The sequence below is a fragment of the Bos indicus genome, chromosome 1 (genome assembly GCF_029378745.1).
Source record: "Bos indicus isolate NIAB-ARS_2022 breed Sahiwal x Tharparkar chromosome 1, NIAB-ARS_B.indTharparkar_mat_pri_1.0, whole genome shotgun sequence".
In the NCBI taxonomy this organism is placed as follows: Eukaryota; Metazoa; Chordata; class Mammalia; order Artiodactyla; family Bovidae; genus Bos; species Bos indicus.
This window is the reverse complement of record NC_091760.1, coordinates 97682496-97701379: the sequence shown is the minus strand read 5'-3', so window position 1 is coordinate 97701379 and position 18884 is coordinate 97682496. Positions and strand designations below refer to the sequence as shown.

The following is an 18884-nucleotide window of genomic DNA, read 5'->3' as shown; positions in this document are numbered from 1 at the left end:
CTCTTGAGAGTCCCTTGGACTGCAAGGAGATCCAACCAGTCCATTCTGAAGCAGATCAGCCTTGGGATTTCTTTGGAAGGAATGATACTAAAGCAGAAACTCCAGTACTTTGGCCACCTCATGAAAAGAGTTGACTCATTGGAAAAGACTCTGATGCTGGGAGGGATTGGGGGCAGTGAGAGAAGGGGACGACAGAAGACGAGATGGCTAGATGGCATCACTGACTCAATGGACGTGAGTTGAGTGAACTCCGGGAGTTGGTAATGGACAGGGAGGCCTGGCATGCTGCGATTCATGGGGTCGCAGAGTCGGACACGACTGAGCGACTGAACTGAACTGTACTGAACTGATAATGAGTGATGTTGAGGATTTTTTCATGTGTTTGTTAGCCATCTGTATGTTTTCTTTGGAGAAATGTCTGTTTAGTTCTTTGGCCCATTTTTTGATTGGGTTGTTTATTTTTCTGGAATTGAGCTGCAGGAGTTGCTTGTATATTTTTGAGATTAATTCTTTGACAGTTGCTTCATTTGCTATTATTTTCTCCCATTCTGAAGGCTGTCTTTTCACCTTGCTTATAATTTTCTTTGTTGTGCAGAAGCTTTTAATTTTAATTAGGTCCCATTTGTTTATTTTTGCTTTTATTTCCAATATTCTGGGAGGTGGATCATAGAGGATCCTGCTGTGATTGATGTCAGAGAGTGTTTTGTCTATGTTCTCCTCTAGGAGTTTTATAGTTTCTGGTCTTACATTTAAATCTTTAATCCATTTTGAGTTTATTTTTGTGTATGGTGTTAGAAAGTGTTCTAGTTTCATTCTTTTACAAGTGGTTGACCAGTTTTCCCAGCACCACTTGTTAAAGAGATTATCTTTAACCCATTGTGTATTCTTGCCTCCTTTATCAAAGATAAGGTGTTCATAGGTGCGTGGATTTATCTCTGGGCTTTCTGTTTTGTTCCACTGATCTATATTTCTGTCTTTGTGCCAGTACCATACTGTCTTGATGACTGTGGCTTTGTAGTAGAGCCTAAAGTCATGCAGGTTGATTCTTCCAGTTCCATTCTTCTTTCTCAAGATTGCTTTGGCTATTTGAGGTTTTTTGTATTTCCATACAAATTGTGAAATTATTTGTTCTAGCTCTGTGAAAAATACCATTGGTAGCTTGATAGGGATTGCATTGACTCTATAGATTGCTTTGGATAGTATACTCATTTTCACTATATTGATTCTTCCAATCTATGAACGTGGTATATTTCTCCATCTATTAGTGTCCTCTTTGATTTCTTTCACCAGTGTTTTATAGTTTTCTATATGTAGGTCTTTAGTTTCTTTAGGTAGATCTATTCCTAAGTATTTTATTCTTTTCGTTGCAATGGTGAATGGAATTGTTTCCTTAATTTCTCTATTTTCTCATTAGTAGTGTATAGGAATGCAAGGGACTTCTGTGTGTTGTTTTTATATCCTACAACTTTACTATATTCATTGATTAGCTCTAGTAATTTTCTGGTGGAGTCTTTAGGGTTTTCTATGTAGAGGATCATGTCATCTGCAAACAGTCAGAGTTTTACTTCTTCTTTTCCAATTTGGATTCCTTTTATTCTTTTTCTGCTCTGATTGCTGTGGCTAAAACTTCCAAAACTATGTTGAATAGTAGTGGTGAAAGTGGGCACCCTTGTCTTGTTCCTGACTTTAGGGAAAATGCTTTCAATTTTTCACCTTTGAGGATAATGTTTGCTGTGGGTTTGTCATATATAGTTTTTATTATGTTGAGGTATGTTCCTTCTATTCCTGCTTTCTGGAGAGTTTTTATCATAAATGGATGTTGAATTTTGTCAAAGGCTTTCTCTGCATCTATTGAGATAATCATATGGCTTTTATTTTTCAATTTGTTAATGTGGTGTATTACATTGATTGATTTGCGGATATTGAAGAATCCTTGCATCGCTGGGATAAAGCCCACTTGGTCATTGATGTATGATCTTTTCAATGTGTTGTTGGATTCTGATTGCTAGAATTTTGTTAAGGATTTTTGCATCTATGTTCATCAGTGATATTGGCCTGTAGTTTTCTTTTTTTGTGGCATCTTTGTCTGGTTTTGGTATTAGGGTGATGGTGGCCTCATAGAATGAGTTTGGAAGTTTACCTTCCTCTGCACTTTTCCGGAAGAGTTTGAGTAGGATAGATGTTAGCTCTTCTCTAAATTTTTAGTAGAATTCAGCTGTGAAGCCGTCTGGACCTGGGCTTTTGTTTGCTGGAAGATTTGTGATTACAGTTTCAATTTCCATGCTTGTGATGGGTCTGTTAAGATTTTCTATTTCTTCCTGGTTCCGTTTTGGAAAGTTGTACTTTTCTAAGAATTTGTCCATTTCTTCCAAGTTGTCCATTTTATTGGCATATAGTTGCTGATCATAGTCTCTTATGATCCTTTGTATTTCTGTGTTGTCTGTTGTGATCTGTCCATTTTCATTTCTAATTTTATTGATTTGATTTTTCTTCCTTTGTTTTTTAATGAGTCTGGCTAATGGTTTGTCAATTTTATTTATCCTTTCAAAGAACCAGTGTTTGGTTTTGTTGACTTTTGCTATGGTCTCTTTGGTTTCTTTTGCATTTATTTCTGCCCTAATTTTTAAGATTTCTTTCCTTCTACTAACCCTGGGGTTCTTCATTTCTTCTTTTCTAGTTGCTTTAGGTGTAGAGTTAGGTTATTTATTTGACTTTTTTCTTGTTTCTTGAGGTATGCCTGTATTGCTATGAACTTTTCCCTTAGCACTGCTTTTACAGTATCCCACAGGTTTTGGGTTGTTGTGTTTTCATTTTCATTTGTTTCTATGCATATTTTGATGTCTTTTTTTATTTCTTCTGTGATTTGTTGGTTATTCAGCAGCGTGTTGTTCAGCCTCCATATGTTGCAATTTTTAATAGTTTTTCTCCTGTAATTGAGATCTAATCTTACTGCATTATGGTCAGAAACGATGCTTGGAATGATTTAAATTTTTTTGAATTTACCAAGGCTAGATTTATGGCCCAGGATGTGATCTATCCTGGAGAAGGTTCCATGTGTGCTTGAGAAAAAGGTGAAATTCATTGTTTTGGGATGAAATGTCCTATAGATATCAATTAGGTCTAGCTGGTTTATTGTATCATTTAAAGTTTGTGTTTCCTTGTTAATTTTCTGTTTAGCTGATCTAACCATAGGTGTGAGTGGGGTATTAAAGTCTCCCACTATTATTGTGTTATTGTTAATTTCCCCTTTCATACTTGTTAGCATTTGTCTTACATATTGTGGTGCTCCTATGTTGGATGCATATATATTTATTTATAACTGTTTTATTTTCTTCCTGGATTGATCCTTTGATCATTATGTGTAGTGTCCTTTGTCTCTTTTCACAGCATTTGTTGTAAAGTCTATTTTATCTGATATGAGTATTGCTACTCCTGCTTTCTTTTGGTCTCTGTTTGCGTGGAATATCTTTTTCCAGCCCTTCATTTTCAGTCTGTATGTGTCCCCTGTTTTGAAGTGGGTCTCTTGTAGACAACATATATAGGGATCTTGTTTTTGTATCTATTCAGCCAGTCTTTGTCTTTTGGTTGGGGCATTCAACTCATTTATGTTTAAGGTAATTATTGATAAGTATGATCCCGTTGCCATTTACTTTATTGTTTTGGGTTCAAGTTTATACACCCTTTTTGTGTTTCCTGTCTAGAGAATCTCCTTTAGCATTTGTTGGAGAGCTGGTTTGGTGGTGCTGAATTCTCTCAGCTTTTGCTTGTCTGTAAAGCTTTTGATTTCTCCTTCATGTTTGAATGAGATCCTTGCTGGGTACAGTAATCTGGGCTGTAGGTTATTTTCTTTCCTCACTTTAAGTATGTCCTGCCATTCCCTCCTGGCCTGAAGAGTTTCTGTTGAAAGATCAACTGTTATCCTTATGGGAATCCCCTTGTGTGTTATTTGTTGTTTTTCCCTTGCTGCTTTTAATATTTGTTCTTTGTGTTTGACCTTTGTTAATTTGATTAATATGTATCTTGGGGTGTTTCGCCTTGGGTTTATCTTGTTTGGGACTCTGGGTTTCTTGGACTTGGGTGATTATTTCCTTCCCCATTTTAGGGAAGTTTTCAACTATTATCTCCTCAAGTATTTTCTCATGGTCTTTCTTTTTGTCTTTTTCTTCTGGGACTCCTATGATTCGAATGTTGGGGCGTTTAATATTGTCCTGGAGGTCTCTGAGATTGTCTTCATTTCTTTTAATTCGTTTTTCTTTTATCCTCTCTGATTCATTTATTTCTACCATTCTATCTTCTACTTCACTAATCCTATCTTCTCTCTCCATTATTCTACTATTTGTTGCCTCCAGAGTGCATTATTCATTATATATTGACTCTTTTTCATTTCTTCTAGGTCCTTGTTAAACCTTTCTTGCATCTTCTCAGTCCTTGTCTCCAGGCTATTTATCTGTGATTCCATTTTTATTTCAAGATTTTGGCTCAATTTCACTATCATTATTCGGAATTCTTTATCAGGTAGATTCCCTATCTCTTCCTCGTTTGTTTGGTTTGGTGGGCATTTATCCTGTTCCTTTTCCTGCTGGGTATTCCTCTGTCTCTTCATCTTGTTTATATTGCTGTGTTTGGGGTGGCCTTTCTGTGTTCTGGCAGTTTGTGGAGTTCTCTTTATTGTGGAGTTGCCTCGCTGTGGGTGGGGTTGCACGGGTGGCTTGTCAAGGTTTCCTGGTTAGGGAAGCTTGTGTCGGTGTTCTAGTGGGTGGAGCTGGGTTTCTTCTCTCTGGAGTGCAATGAAGTGTCCAGTAATGAGTTATGAAATGTCAATGGGTTTGGAGTAACTTTGGGAAGCCTGTATATTGAAGCTCAGGGATGTGTTCCTGTGTTGCTGGATAATTTGCTTGGTATGTCTTGCTCTGGAACTTGTTGGCCCTTGGGTGGTGCTTGGTTTCAGTGTAGGTATGGAGGCATTTGATGAGCTCCTGTCGATTAATATTCCCTGGAGTCAGGAGTTCTCTGGTGTTCTCAGGATTTGGACTTCAGCCACTTGCTTCTGGTTTTCATTCTTAATTTTATAGTAGTCTCTAGACTTCTCCATCTATACAACACTGTTGATAAAACATCTAGGTTAAATATGAAAAGTTTCTCCACAGTGAAGGACACCCAGAGAGGTTCACAGAGTTACATGGAGAAGAGAAGAGGGAGGAGGGAGTTAGAGGTAACCCGAATGAGATGAGGTGGAATCAAAAGAGCAGAGAGCAAGCTAGCCAGTAATCACTTCCTTATGTGCGCTCCACAGTCTGGACCGCTAAGAGATGTTCAGGGAGTTACACAGAGAAGAGAAGAGGGAGGAAGGAGACAGAGGTGGCCAGGAGGATAAAAGAAGGGAATCCAAAGGAGAGAAACAGATCCAGCCAGTAATCAGTTCCCTAAGTGTTCTCCAATGTCTGGAACACACAGAGAGTCACAGAGTTGGGTACAGAAGAGAAGAGGGAGGGAGGAGATAGAGGCGACCTGGTGGAGAAAAAGAGTCCAAAGAGGGGGAGAGCAGTCAAGCCAGTAATCTCGCTCCCAAGTAAAAATGGGTACTGAAGATTATTAGGTTCTTAAAGGTACAAAATTGGTAACAAATACCAAAAAGCAAAAATTAAAAATCTAGAGTAGAGGTTGAATTTTCAAAAATACTATATTAAAGAAAAGAAAAAAAAAAAACAGCCACAAAAATTATAAATATATATATATATATATGAAGTTTACTTTAAAAAATAGGGTCTCTCTCTTTTTTTTTTTTTGCAAAGTAATAGGTTATAAAAATGAAAATTAAAGGAGTAATAGAGGACTTAAAATTTTTAAAAATTAAAAAAAAAAAGAATGATAGTAAAAATAGTAAAAATATATCTAGGACTTTCTCTGGTGTTGTTGTGGGCAGTGTGGGGTCAGTTCATTTTTGGATAGTTCCTTGGTCCAGCTTATATTTCTCAAGATCTATAGGCCCCTTCCTATGTATTCGGTACTAATGACAGGGTTTTAATCTATTGCACCTGTCACTTCCAAGGCTGTTCCCTTGGTTTTAGCTTCTGTTTGCTGGTCTCTTCAGTGTCTGATTTCTGCCCTGACACAAGGGGGCGGTGGTGGACACTTTTTTAGGCTCACTTGTTCAGTCATGCTGTTGGGAGGGAGGGGCGCTGCAAACAGATTAACATTGGCATGTGCTCGCAGTGTCTCAGCCACACTGGGCCTGCTCCGGCTCACGGCACGTGTGCCCTCCCTGCCCACACTGCTCAGGCTCTAGGTTGCTCTGCCGGGAACCGTCTGAGGCCGGCCGTGGGCTGCATGCACCTCCCAGGTCTAAGCCGCTCAGGTTCAGGTACTCAGGTAGTCCTCAGAGGCCCAGACTCCTGGGCCTGCATTTTGTGCCCTTCCCAGGTCCGAGCAGCTCAGGTGATGAGGTGTTTGGCGAGCCCAGTTGCTGCGACTTATCGCCTCCTCCGTCCCTGCCGCTCAGTTTTCTGGGTGTACAACCAGCGCACCTTCTCAGGTGGATGTTGACCGTCCAGAACCCCAAGAAGTCTTAGTTAGCAAAGAAGCCTGCTTGCAGTTTGATAGATAATGTCTCTCTGGGGCTGTGATTGCCCGCTTCCAGCTCTGGCTGCCTGTCACCGGAGGGGGGTGATGGGCCGGTCTGCAGCTGCCTAGCTCTGCTCAGTCCTTTGTTCTGTGAGTGGGCCTGCGGTGTCTTAGGTTAGGGCTTTTCGCGTGGTAGCTATCCCACAGTCTGGTTTGCTAGCCCATGTTAGTTCCCTCAGATTGCTCTTGGGGCATTCAGTCCCGGTCCTTACTCTAAGCAGTGCAGCCCGCGCCTCCCTGCCCAGCCCCCGCTTGCTAGTGGCCAGCGCAGGCATCTGCGCTGCTTCTCCGCTGGGGGAGTTACCCTTGGGCTCGTAATCTGTGGGTTTTAATTATTTATTTATTTTTCCTCCCTGTTATGTTGCCCTCTGTGGTTCCAAGGCTCTCCACAGACTCGGCACTGAGAGTGTTTCCTGGTGTTTGGAAACTTCTCTCTTTTTAAGACTCCCTTCCCGGGACGGAGCTCCATCCCTACCTCTTTTGTCTCTTTTTTTGTCTTTTATAGTTTTTCCTACCTCCTTTTGAAGACACTGGGCTGCTTTTCTGGGTGCCTGATGTCCTCTGCCAGCATTCAGAAGTTTTTTTTGTGGAATTTATTCAGCGTTTAAATGTCCTTTTGATGAATTTGTGGGGGAGAAAGTGGTCTCCCCGTCCTATTCCTCCTCCGCCATCTTAGGACCGCCCCTGTCGGATTTCTTTTATCTGCATCTTATAGCTTTCTGCATGTAGGCCTTTTGTCTCTTTAGGTACATTTATTCCTAAATATTTTATTCCTCTTGTTGCCATGGTGAATGGGGTTGTTTCCTTAATTTTTCTTTTTGATTTTTCATTGTTAGTGTGTAAGAACGCAATGGATTTGTATATTAATTTAATATCTTGTGACTTTACTGTATTCATTGTTGTTTACAATACTGTATATACTGTATTCATTCATACTGTAGTGATTTTCTGGTGGCTTCTTTAGGGTTTTCTATAAAGAGAATCAAGTCATCTGCGAACAGTGAGCATTTTACTTCTTCTTTTCCATTCTGGATTCCTTTAATTTATTTTTCTGATTGCTGTGGCTAGGACTTCCAAAATTATGTTGAGTAATAGTGGGGAGAGTGGGTACCCTTGTATTGTTCCTGATTTTAGAGGAAATGCTTTTGATTTTTCACCACTGAGGATAATGTTGGCTTTGGGTTTCTCATATATGGCCTTTATTATGTGAGGTATGTTGCTTCTATGTCTATTTTTGGAGAGTTTTTTTTTTTTTATCATAAATAGGTGTTGAATTTTGTCAAAGGCTTTCTTTGCATCTTTTGAGATGATCGTATGGTTCTTATTTTTCAATTTGTATCACATTGATTGATTTGTATATATTGGAGAATCCTTACATCCCTGGAATAAAAACCACTTGATCATGATGTATCATCTTTTTAATGTATTGTTGAGTTCTGTTGACTATAATTTTGTTGAGGATTTTTGCATCTATGTTCATCAGTGATGTTGGCCTATAATTTTCTTTTTTTGTGGCATCTTTGTCCATTTTTTTGGTATCAGGGTGATGGTGGCCTCGTAGATGGGTTTGAGAGTTTTCCTTCCTCTGCAATTTTATGGAAGAGTTGAGCAGGACAGGTGTTAGCTCTTCTCTATACTTTTGGTGGAATTTTCCTGTGAAGCCATTTGGCCCTGGGCTTTTGTTTGTTGGAAGATTTTTTATTACAGTTTCAATTTCTGTGCTTGTGATTGATCGGTCCATATTTTCTGTTTCTTCCTGGTTCAGTTTTGGAAGGTTATACTTTTCTAAGAATTTGTCCATATCTTCCAAGTTGTCCATTTTATTGGCACATAGTTGTTTATAGTAGTCTCGTATGATCCTTGGTTAGGAGAATTTTAATAGTAGGTAAAGTGTATTAAAGTCTCCATCCCATCATGACCCCATCTGACAAGTTCCTGCCCATTTATCATTGTTTTTGACTTCTTAAGTGTCTTTCCAGGATTTCTTTATGCATATGTGGAACTATGTGTTTTGTTTTTTTTTTCTTACCGCTTTTACACAAATGGTGGTGTGTTCTATGCACTGTTCTGTATCTTGACTTTTTCCTTAATGTGTCTCAGAGACATGTCCATGTCAGTATCTGGAGAGTTTCTTTTTAAAAAATAACTGTGTAGTATTGCATTGGATGAATTTATTCAACTGTTTCCTTGTTGATGGATATTTAGATTATTTCCATTCCTTTGTTAAAATAAACAGTGCTTCCATGAATAATCTTATAGACATTTTTTCATGCCTGAAAGTGAATCTGTAGGATATATCCTTAGGAGTGGAATTGTTGGCTCAAAGGACATACACATACGTTTGCAGCTTTGATAGATATTTTCAAATTGCTTTCCAAAGGAGGTTTTCCAGTTATACTGCTACAAGTCTCACAGATATACACTATTGACAAATTTGGGAGGGTGCCTATCTTTTTAAGAAACAGACAGGATAGTTTAAATTTCTGGTTTTCTGTATGAGTGATGTTGATACCTTTTCATATATTTAATAGCTCATTTTCCATTTTTGTGAATTGTCTCTTCCAGTCCTTCGCTCTTTTTACTATTTCACTGTTGGACTTCTGATCTTTTCTCTGGTTGATTTGTAAGAGATTATATTTTATATTTTTTTCCCAATTTATTTTCTTTTAATTTTTCCTATAGTTTTTATGTCAGAAAGTGTTGTTATTATTTGGTTAAATTTAGCAATCCATTAAAGGTATTTCTGGCTTCTGGTTGTTGAAGAGCCTGATCCTAGGCCTTGTCTATCCATCCTTTATATACTAGTTTCCATTTGCTAATTCCAAACTCCCACAGCATCCCTTCACCATCTCCCCACCCCCTTGGCAAACAGAAGTCTGTTCTGTTTATCTGTGAGTCTGTTTCCATTTCATGGATAATTCATGTATGTCATATTTTAGATGTCACATATGTGATATCATATGATATTTTTCTCTTTACTTGACTTAGTATGATAACCTCTGTCCATCCATGTTGCTGCAAATGCCATTCTTTCATTCTTTTTTACATTTGAGAAGGCTTTCTTGCATTTCTAAAAAGTAGTTTTATCACCCAAGTGTTTGTCCCTGGAGACTTTAGTCCTACACTTTCTTTGAAAAGTATTTGAGAGGTCTTTCACGTCTCTGTTTTAATGTATAGATCACGTCTCCATTCCTTCTATTGAAGAACTGGACCACTTGACCTTTAGGGTTTACCACTGTGACTTTCGCTGATTGCACACTCATCGTGCAGCTCAATAGTCCCTCTGTGTTCATTACCTTGTTTAAAGACAGCTTTATTGAAGTATAACTTACATACTATAACTGCACATATCTAATGTGTACAGTTTGATACCATATACCCATGATACCCATAAAACACCACCAGCATCAGGAGAGTAAACACATTTATTACCCCAGAGTTCCCTGTGGCCCTCTGTAATTTCCTCCTTCTCCCACTCATATCTCCTCCGCAAATAATACCTGCTTTCTGTCATTCTAGATGAGTTTGTGTTTTCTGAGATTTTATGCAAATGGAATCACGCAGCATGCATTCTGGTTTTTGCCTGGCCTCTCCCACTCAGCATAGTTACTTTGAGACTCGTCTGTACTGTTGCATGTATTGATAGCTCCTCCTTTTTATTGCTCAGTAGTGATCCACTGCATGGGTCTCCACTCTCCACTCTTGTTTATCCATTCACTCATTGATCGAAGTCTGGATTGTTTCCAGTTTTGTGTCCCTTGCATTTCTTGCAAATTGGCAGCTGGATCCAGAGATTTGCAGACTCAGGTTCAGCCTGTAGAAGGCACAGAACATTCGGTTCCTCTCCTGCTGTGACAGTCACAGCCATAGGTGCTCAATGCCAGCAGCTGTTAATTCATGGGTGGAGTTTCAGGTCTACAACTTATTTTTCATGTATAAGTTGGAACACTCCATAAAGAGCTGCTTCCCCTCATCCTCTACTTGGTTACCTAGTGGTACGCCTCATATAAGGCAGCATAAATCCTGTATTTTTTTCCTTAATTTACCTGTTTTCAAGGGATCCATTCTATCCCTTAATTCTTTGTATAAAATTTGTTTTCTCTTGGGAAACTGGTTATTTCTTCTCTTCTGTTATCACTGTTTCGAAATATCTGATGTATATCAGCATAGGTCTATTTTCTTCCATCAAGGTGGAAGGTTTTCAGTCTTGAAAAACTTTCAGTTCTGGAAAATGGTACACCCTTTTCTTCCTTGATTCCCTTCTTTCCAGTTTATTCTCTTTCTGTGACTTCTCTTGTTCCGATTTCCCACCTGCTGGATTGGTTTTCTGTTTTCTTATCCTTTATCTTTTTGTTCTACATTTTCTGGGAAATTTCCTGAACTTTATTTTCTAACTCTACAGTTCAGCTTATCATTTCTGCCATCAGATTTTTATCTTCCAGGAGTGATTTCTTTTCTGTGGTGGTGGTTGGACATAGCTTCCTCTTTTTGTTTCGTGAATGCAGCACCTTCTCCCTGAAAACAATGAGTTTTTAAATAATGTTTTCTTCTAGTACTGTGTCTCTTTTCTACAAGTTATCTGTTTATCTGCTTGTGGGTTTGACTTTTCATTGTAGAGATTTTCTTCGAATGTCTGAGAATCTGTGGATGTGTGGTCATACTTATGAGTAGATCATAATCTGGTAAGTTTACTTAAGTGTCAGTGTCTTTCCTATTTCTTCCTGGATTGATCCCTAGAGAAGGATGTTTGGATCTTTATGTTTTGTGAAAATGGTATTCTTGCAATCTAAGTGGGGAAAAGAAGGCTGGGGAGGTCTCAACTTTTAATGTGCATAGTTTTACTCAGAGTCTGTTTTCAGCCTGGTAGCCCTTCATGGTCAACTCTTGCCATAGTCTAGAGACTCTGTGTTCCCCATGCCAGAGAACACCTCCATTCTTATTCCACAGTTTGAGAGAGACTGTTACCTGTTGCATTGAATTGGGGAAGGAATCTCAGATCTGTTTATTTAATTTGCAGGTAATCCTCTTGTTTTTAGCCCCATCTTTGCATCCCTTTTCAAAGCTACCTGGGCCAACAATTCCTTAGTCTTTTGGGGGCCCTGAAGTATAAATTAGATTGCCACTGTGCTTTCTCTGTTGCTGGCATTCTTCAGTCTATTATCAGTATATATGACTCATCTGAAGATTTTATTAAAAATGCTGATTGATTCAACAGCTCCAAGTTGGAGCCTGAGATTCTGTATTTATAATAAGCTCCTTGCTGCTGTTGTTTAGTTGCTAAGTCATGTCTGACTCTTCGCAACCCCATGGAGTGTAGCCCACCAGGCTCCTCTGTCCATGGGATTTCCCAGGCAAGAATACTAGAGTGAGTTGCCATTTTCTTCTCCAAGGGATCTTCCCAACCCAGAGATCGAACCTGAGTCTCCTGCTTGGCGGGCAGATTCTGTTCAATTGAGCCACCTAGGAAGCCCGTAGCAAGCTCCAATGTGATACTTATGTTCCTGTTCCTGTTTTCTTGGAAAGGAAAGAAACAGCTTCATTGGAGGTTGTGTCATAGCTTATATAGCCAATTTCCTGTTGCTGAATATTTAAATTAATTCTAGATTTTTACTTTTAAATTTAATATTGTGAGATGAAAGCGTTAAAAATAAATAAACAAAACATACCCATTTCCATGTTCGGTTTGAATTTTGAAAGATGTATATTAACTTGTTGAACCACCATCTCAATCCAAATAAATTACATCTTCATCTCTACAAAAAAGTTCCCTGGTGCCTCTGCCCCAGCCTGGCCCTAGGTTTCTACTGATGGTCTGTCTGACCCTATAGATTAGTTCTGCTCTTCTATAATTCCATATAATTGGAATTATACAGTCTGTACTATTTTGTGTTAGGATGTTTTCTTTCAGCATGTTTTTTCAATTTATCCCTGTGTAGCATGTATCAGTACTTTATTCCTTTAGTCCTGTTCTACTGCTATTCTACTTTCTATCCATAAAAAGTATATTCTATGGGTATACTAGCCATTCTTGGTGGCTCAGAGGGTAAAGCATCTGCCTGCAATGCAGGAGACCCAGGTTTGATTCCTGGGTCAGGAAGATCCCCTGGAGAAGGAGATGGCAACCCACTCCAGTACCGTTGCCTGGAAAATCCCATGGATGGAGAAGCCTGGTAGCCTACAGTCCATGGGGTCGCAAAGAGTCGGACACGACTGAGCAACTTCACTTCACTTCATGGGTATACTACTGTTTAGGTGGTGCTAGTGGTGAAGAATCCACCTGCCAATGCAGGAGACAAAAAAAAGACTTGGGTTTGATCCCTGGGTCTTGCCTGAAGAATCCTGTGGACAGAGGAGGAGCCTGATGGGCTGTGGTCCGTAGGGTTGCAAAGAGTCAGCCATCACTGAAGCAACTTAACACACAGTTTGTTTATCCATTCGCCTGTTGGTGGATGTGTGGTGTGGGTTTTGGAGCCATGATGAATCAAGCTGCCACACACGTTTGTGTCCAAGTCTCTCTTTGTGGACATACATCTTCATTTTTCTTGGGTGAATACCTAGGAGGAGGATTATTGGATAAAATGGTAATCAAATGTTAACGATGTTGAGAAATCTGCAAACTGTTTAAACACTTTCAGATTGTTCTACATTCTTGTCAACACACATATTGTCAGTCTTTAAATTTTAGCTCCTCTAGTGGGTATGCAACAGTATCTCATGTGGTCTTTGTTTCCTGAACACGTCTGTTCAGATCTTTGGCCCATTTTTTGAAAGGCTAATTATCTTAGAGTTATAAGAGTCTGTTTTTATTCTGGGTCTAAGTCATTGATAAGATAACTCTGAATATCATCTCACTGTAAAGTCTGTAGGTTTTGTTTTTCTTAACTATGCTTTTAAAGAGAAGTAAATATTTGCTTTTTAACTGAGTCCAATTTATCAGCCTGCGTGTGTGCATGAACACATGTGCACATGCTGAGAAAGCCTTGACTACTGTTGTGGATGTCCATTTGTTTCTGAGTCACTAAGTCATGTCCAGCTCTTTGTGGCCCTATGGACTGCAGTGTACTAGGCTTCCCTGTCCTTCACTGTCTCCAGAGTCCATTGAGTCAATGATGCCATCCAACCATCTCATCTTCTGTCGTCCCCTTCTCCTCCTGCCTTCAGTCTTTCCCAGTATCAGAGTCTTTTCCAGTGAGTCAGCTCTTCACATCAGGTGGCCAAAGTATTGGAGCTTTAGCATCAGTCCTTCCAATGAATATTCAGGGTTGATTTCCTTTAGTATTGACTGGTTTGATGTCCTTGCTGTCCAAGAAGAGTCTTCTCCAACACCACAGTTCAAAAGCATCAATTCTTCAGTGCTCAGCCTTGGTCCAGTGCTCACATCCATACATGACTACAGGAAAAGCCATAGCTTTGACTATTCAGGACATTTGTCAGCAAAGTGATGTCTCTGCTATTTAATACACTGTCTAGGTTTGTCATAGCTTTTCTTCTAAGGAGCAAGAGTCTTTTAATTTCATGGCTGTAGTCACTGTCCACAGTAATTTTGGAGTCCAAGAAGATAAAATCTGTTGCTGTTTCCCCCATCTATATGACATGAAGTGTTGGGACCAGATGCGATGATCTTAGTTTTTTGAATGTTGAGTTTTAAGCCAGCATTTTCACTCTCCTTCACCCTCATCAAGAGGCTCTTTAGTTCCTCTTCACTTTCTGCCATTAGAGTGATATCATCGTATCTGAGTGTTGGTATTTCTTTCCGCAGTCTTGATTCTAGCTTGTCATTCATCCAGCCCAGCGTTTCACATGATGTACTCTGCATGTAAGTTAAATAAGCAGGGTGACAATGTATCCTTGACATACTCCTTCCCCGGTTTGGAACCAGTCCATTGTTCCATGTCCAATTCTAACTGTTGCTTCTTGATCTGCGTACAGGTTTCACAGGAGACAGGTAAGGTGGTCTGATATTCCCATCTCTAGGCATTTCCCACAGTTTGTTGTGATCTACACAGTCAAAGACTTTACTGTAGTCAGTGAAGCAGAAGTAGATATTTTTCTGGAATTCTCTTGCTTCTATGATCCCGCAGATGTTGACAATTTGATCTCTGATTTCTCTACCTTTTCTAAATCCACCTTGAACATCTGGAAGTTCTTGGTTCACATACTGTTGAAGCCTAGCTTGAAGGATTTTGAGCATTACCTTGCTAGCATGTGAAATGAACGCAATTGTATGGTACTTTGAACATTCTTTGGCATTGCCCTTCTTTGGAATTGGAGTGAAAGCTGACCTTTTTCAGTCTTGCAGCTACTGCTGAGTTTTCCAAATTTGCTGGCATATTGAATGCAGCACTTAACAGCATCATCTTTTAGGATTTGAAATAGCTCAGCTGGAATTCCATCACCTCCACTAGCTTTGGGTCACGCTCCCCCAAATTGTTATCTATCTGAAATGCAACTTCATTTGGAAATAGGTTTTTGCAGATGTAATGAAGATAAACTCATACCAGAATAAGGAGGGTCCTGAATGCAGTGACCAGGGTTCTTACAAGAAGAGGGGAGGACACACAGAGACAACACGGGGGAGCAGTCCGTGTGAAGATGGAGGCAGAGACAGGTGTCCCGAGGGTGCAAGCCGAGGAGTGCCATGAGTCTCCAGAGACTGCAAGAGGCAGGGAAGGATGCTCCTCTAGAGCTGTGAGGAAGCACAGCCGTGCTGAGACCTTGATTTCAGGTTTCTGGCCCCCAGAACTGTGAGAAAATTAATTTCTGTTGTTTTGACTACCCAGTGGTAATTTTTTATGGCAGCCCTTGGAAACTAATACACCTACTGGGATCACAAAGATCTTCTGTATTCTTCTACAAATTTCAGCTTCACTTCTACAGTTAGCCTTATAATCCATTTGGAGTTTATTTTTGTGGATATGGATATATCCATATGGATATCCATTTTCCAGCACCATTTTTAGAAAATACTATCCTTCCTCTTCTTAATTAACTTGTCCGTTTATTGAGAATCAACTGACCATAAATGTGTGAGTCTACTGGATTCTCTTCTGGTCCATTGATTTATAGAACTATCCTTACAGAAATGCTGCTCAGTTGTTGCCGACTCTATGTGACCCCATGGAATGTAGCCCTTCAGGCTTCTCTGTCTATTGAATTTTCCAGGGAAGAATACTGGAGTGTGTTGCCATTTCCTACTCCAAGGAATCTTTCCAACCCAGAGATCAAACCTGTGTCTCTTGTGTCTCCTGCATTGGTAGGCGGATTCTTTACCACTGGGAATCCCATCCTTATGCTAATGCTGCTGCTACTAAGTCACTTCAGTCGTGTCTGACTGTGTGTGACCCTGTGGACAGCAGCCCACCAGGCTCCTCTGTCCCTGGGATTCTCCAGGCAAGAATACTGGAATGGGTTGCCATTTCCTTCTCCAATGCATGCATGCATGCATGCTAAGTCACTTCAGTCCTGTCTGACTGTGTGTGACCCTGTGGACAGCAGCCCACCAGGCTCCTCTGTCCACTGGATTCTCTAGGCAAGGATACTGGAGTGGGGTGCCATTTTCTTCTCCCCCTTATGCTAATACTCCCTTTTTATTTCTGTACCTTTATAACAGTTCTTAAAATCAGGTAATGTAAGTTCACCAACTTTGTTCTTAAAAATTATTTTGGCTCTGTTGGGTCCTTTATATTTCCATATAAATTGTAGAATCAGCTTGCCAATTTCTACAAAAAAACTTGCTGAGTCTTACAATCCATCATAAATGCCTTCATTGATTTAGATCTTCTTTAATTTCTTTCTGCAATGTCTTTATTTATAAGCGTAAAGGGCTTTTAAAATTATGTGTGACACAGACAAAATTATATGTCAATACATTTTTGAGGAATTTAACATGTTCTGATTCCTTCCACTGCCAGTCACCATAGTTCCTCCAGTGTTTGAGTCATAATCTTCAAGATAGCCTTTAAAAAGAACTTCTGCTCAGTCCACAGTTGTCAGTCCAGAGTTCTTTGAGGTCACCTTCTTTGATCTCCAGTGGGATATGGACACACTTCAAAAATTCCCCACCTGTAACCTTTGGGATCCAAAATCACTGCAGATGGTGACTGCAGCCATGAAATTAAAAGACACTTACTCCTTGGAAGGAAAGTTATGACCAACCTAGATAGCATATTCAAAAGCAGAGATATTACTTTGCCAACAAAGGTCCGTCTAGTCAAGGTTATGGTTTTTCCAGTGGTCATGTATGGATGTGAGAATTGGACTGTGAAGAAAGCTGAGTGCCGAAGAATTGATGCTTTTGAACTATGGTGCTGGAGAAGATTCTTGAGAGTCCCTTGGACTGCAAGGAGATCCAACCAGTCCATCCTAAAGGAGACCAGTCCTGGGTGTTCATTGGAAGGACTGATGCTGAGGCTGAAAATCCAATACTTTGGCTACCTCATGTGAAGAGTTGACTCATTGGAAAAGACCCTGATGCTGGGAGGGATTGGGGGCAGGAGGAGAAGGGGATGACAGAGGATGAGATGGCTGGATAGCATCACCGACTTGATGGACGTGAGTTTGAGTGAACTTCGGTAGTTGGTGATGGACAGGGAGGCCTGGCGTGCTGTGATTCATGGGGTCGCAAAGAGTCGGACACAACTGAGCGACTGAACTGAACCTTTGGGATCCAGTTTTCTCAAGTAATTTATCTTAGGACCATGTTTAGGGTCAGAGGAGACAGATCTGATTGGTTCTTAATTTTGCACACCCTCTAAACATTCATAAAGTTGAAATCATATTCACTCCTAAGCTATCACATCCTAGGACAGATCACTGGGCTATGCCAGTACCTTTTGAAGTACAGACATTATGTCCTCAAAATGAAAAGTCTTAAAAAAACAAGCCATCCTTGTTTCATGTCAACACTAAAATTAGAGTACTGAATCAATATAATCATTTCTCTCATAGTTTATGCTTTTAAATTATCAACTCTGGAAGCAACCTTTGTGTGTATCAGAACCCACATTACTTGAATCTGTTTTAGGTATCATGTTCCTTCTTATCTGTATCAAAATTGATGCTGAACAGTGAGTTCTAAGTTGCAAAAGAGGATTTAGTTTTGTACCTGTCTATAAGTTTTTGTCCACAAATGATACAAAAGCACACACAAGTGCTATTTCTGAGTGTTTAAGATATTCAGAATACTGTGCTTGCATGTGGCTTGTTAAACTTAGCCCTACGTTTTTCATATTTTTAATGCTATGGAAAATGTGATTTCATTTTCCTATACCACTGGTATATAGAAATTGATTAAAAAAATTAATCTGCAACCTTGCTAAATTCACTTATTTTAGTAGCGCTTACTGCAGACTTTCTAAGTACATGATCATATCACTCATGATTAAAGACAGCTTTACTTCTTTCCCATATACATGCCTTTTATTTCTTCTTAATGACTTCCTGTGTTAGCTAAGACTTCTAATGAAATGTTGAGGAGGGTGGAGGGTGGACATCCTTGCATGGCTCCTGATTGTAGGGGAAAAGCACCACTCTTTCAGCATTTGGCTTTTTCATTGATGCTTTTTATCTGGTTGGGAAGTTCCCTTCTCTTTGTTTTTGTGAGAGTGTTTTTTTATCATGTTGGGTTTTGTTAAGTGCCTTTTCTACATCTATTCAGATGATCATATAGTTTTTCTCCTTTATTCTGTTAACATGATGAATTACATTGATTTTCTAGTGTTAAACCAAGATTGCATTAGCTACGGTGTATTAGGTTATATTATTATTTTTGTATATTAATGAATTTAATTTCATAGCATATGTTTTGTTAAGGATTTTTGCCTCATATTCTTGAGGGATGGTACTTTGTAACTCAGTTTTCTTGAAATGTCTTTGCTTTGGTCTTGTAAAGTAAGTTGGAAGGTGTTTCTCTCTTCTGTTCTCTTTGGTATTTCTTCCTTAAATGTTTGGCAGAATTCATCTGTGCAAACATCTGAGCCTAAAATTTTCTTTGTGGGAAGGTTTTTAAGTACAAAATCAATTTCTTTAATAGGAATTTAAAAAACTGTGTTGATATATTTATTTTTACTAGGTTGGGTCTTCATCACTGCACAGGCTTTTCTCTAGTTGCAGCACAGGGGGCTGCTCGCTAGTTGCAGTGCAAGGGCTTCTCATCAGGGCCGCTTCTCTTGTTGCCAATATCAGGCTCCAGAACACGTGGGCTCAGTAGTTGCGGCTGAACGCACTGCTCACGGGGCTTCAGTCGCTACGGCTCCTGTGCTCTG

General features: G+C 39.6%; 1 protein-coding gene and 1 non-coding gene across 10 annotated transcripts in view; one reads left to right on the top strand and one right to left on the bottom strand.

The window, feature by feature from the left end:
* Window positions 1-18884, top strand: part of GPR160 (G protein-coupled receptor 160) — a 69923-nt gene that overhangs the window by 40994 nt on the left and 10045 nt on the right. The gene's annotated exons all lie outside the window — the stretch shown is intronic.
* On the bottom strand, window positions 17649-17775 carry LOC139185351 (small nucleolar RNA SNORA40). Its single transcript, XR_011568977.1, has one exon. It is a non-coding gene; the product is annotated as a small nucleolar RNA SNORA40 (small nucleolar RNA).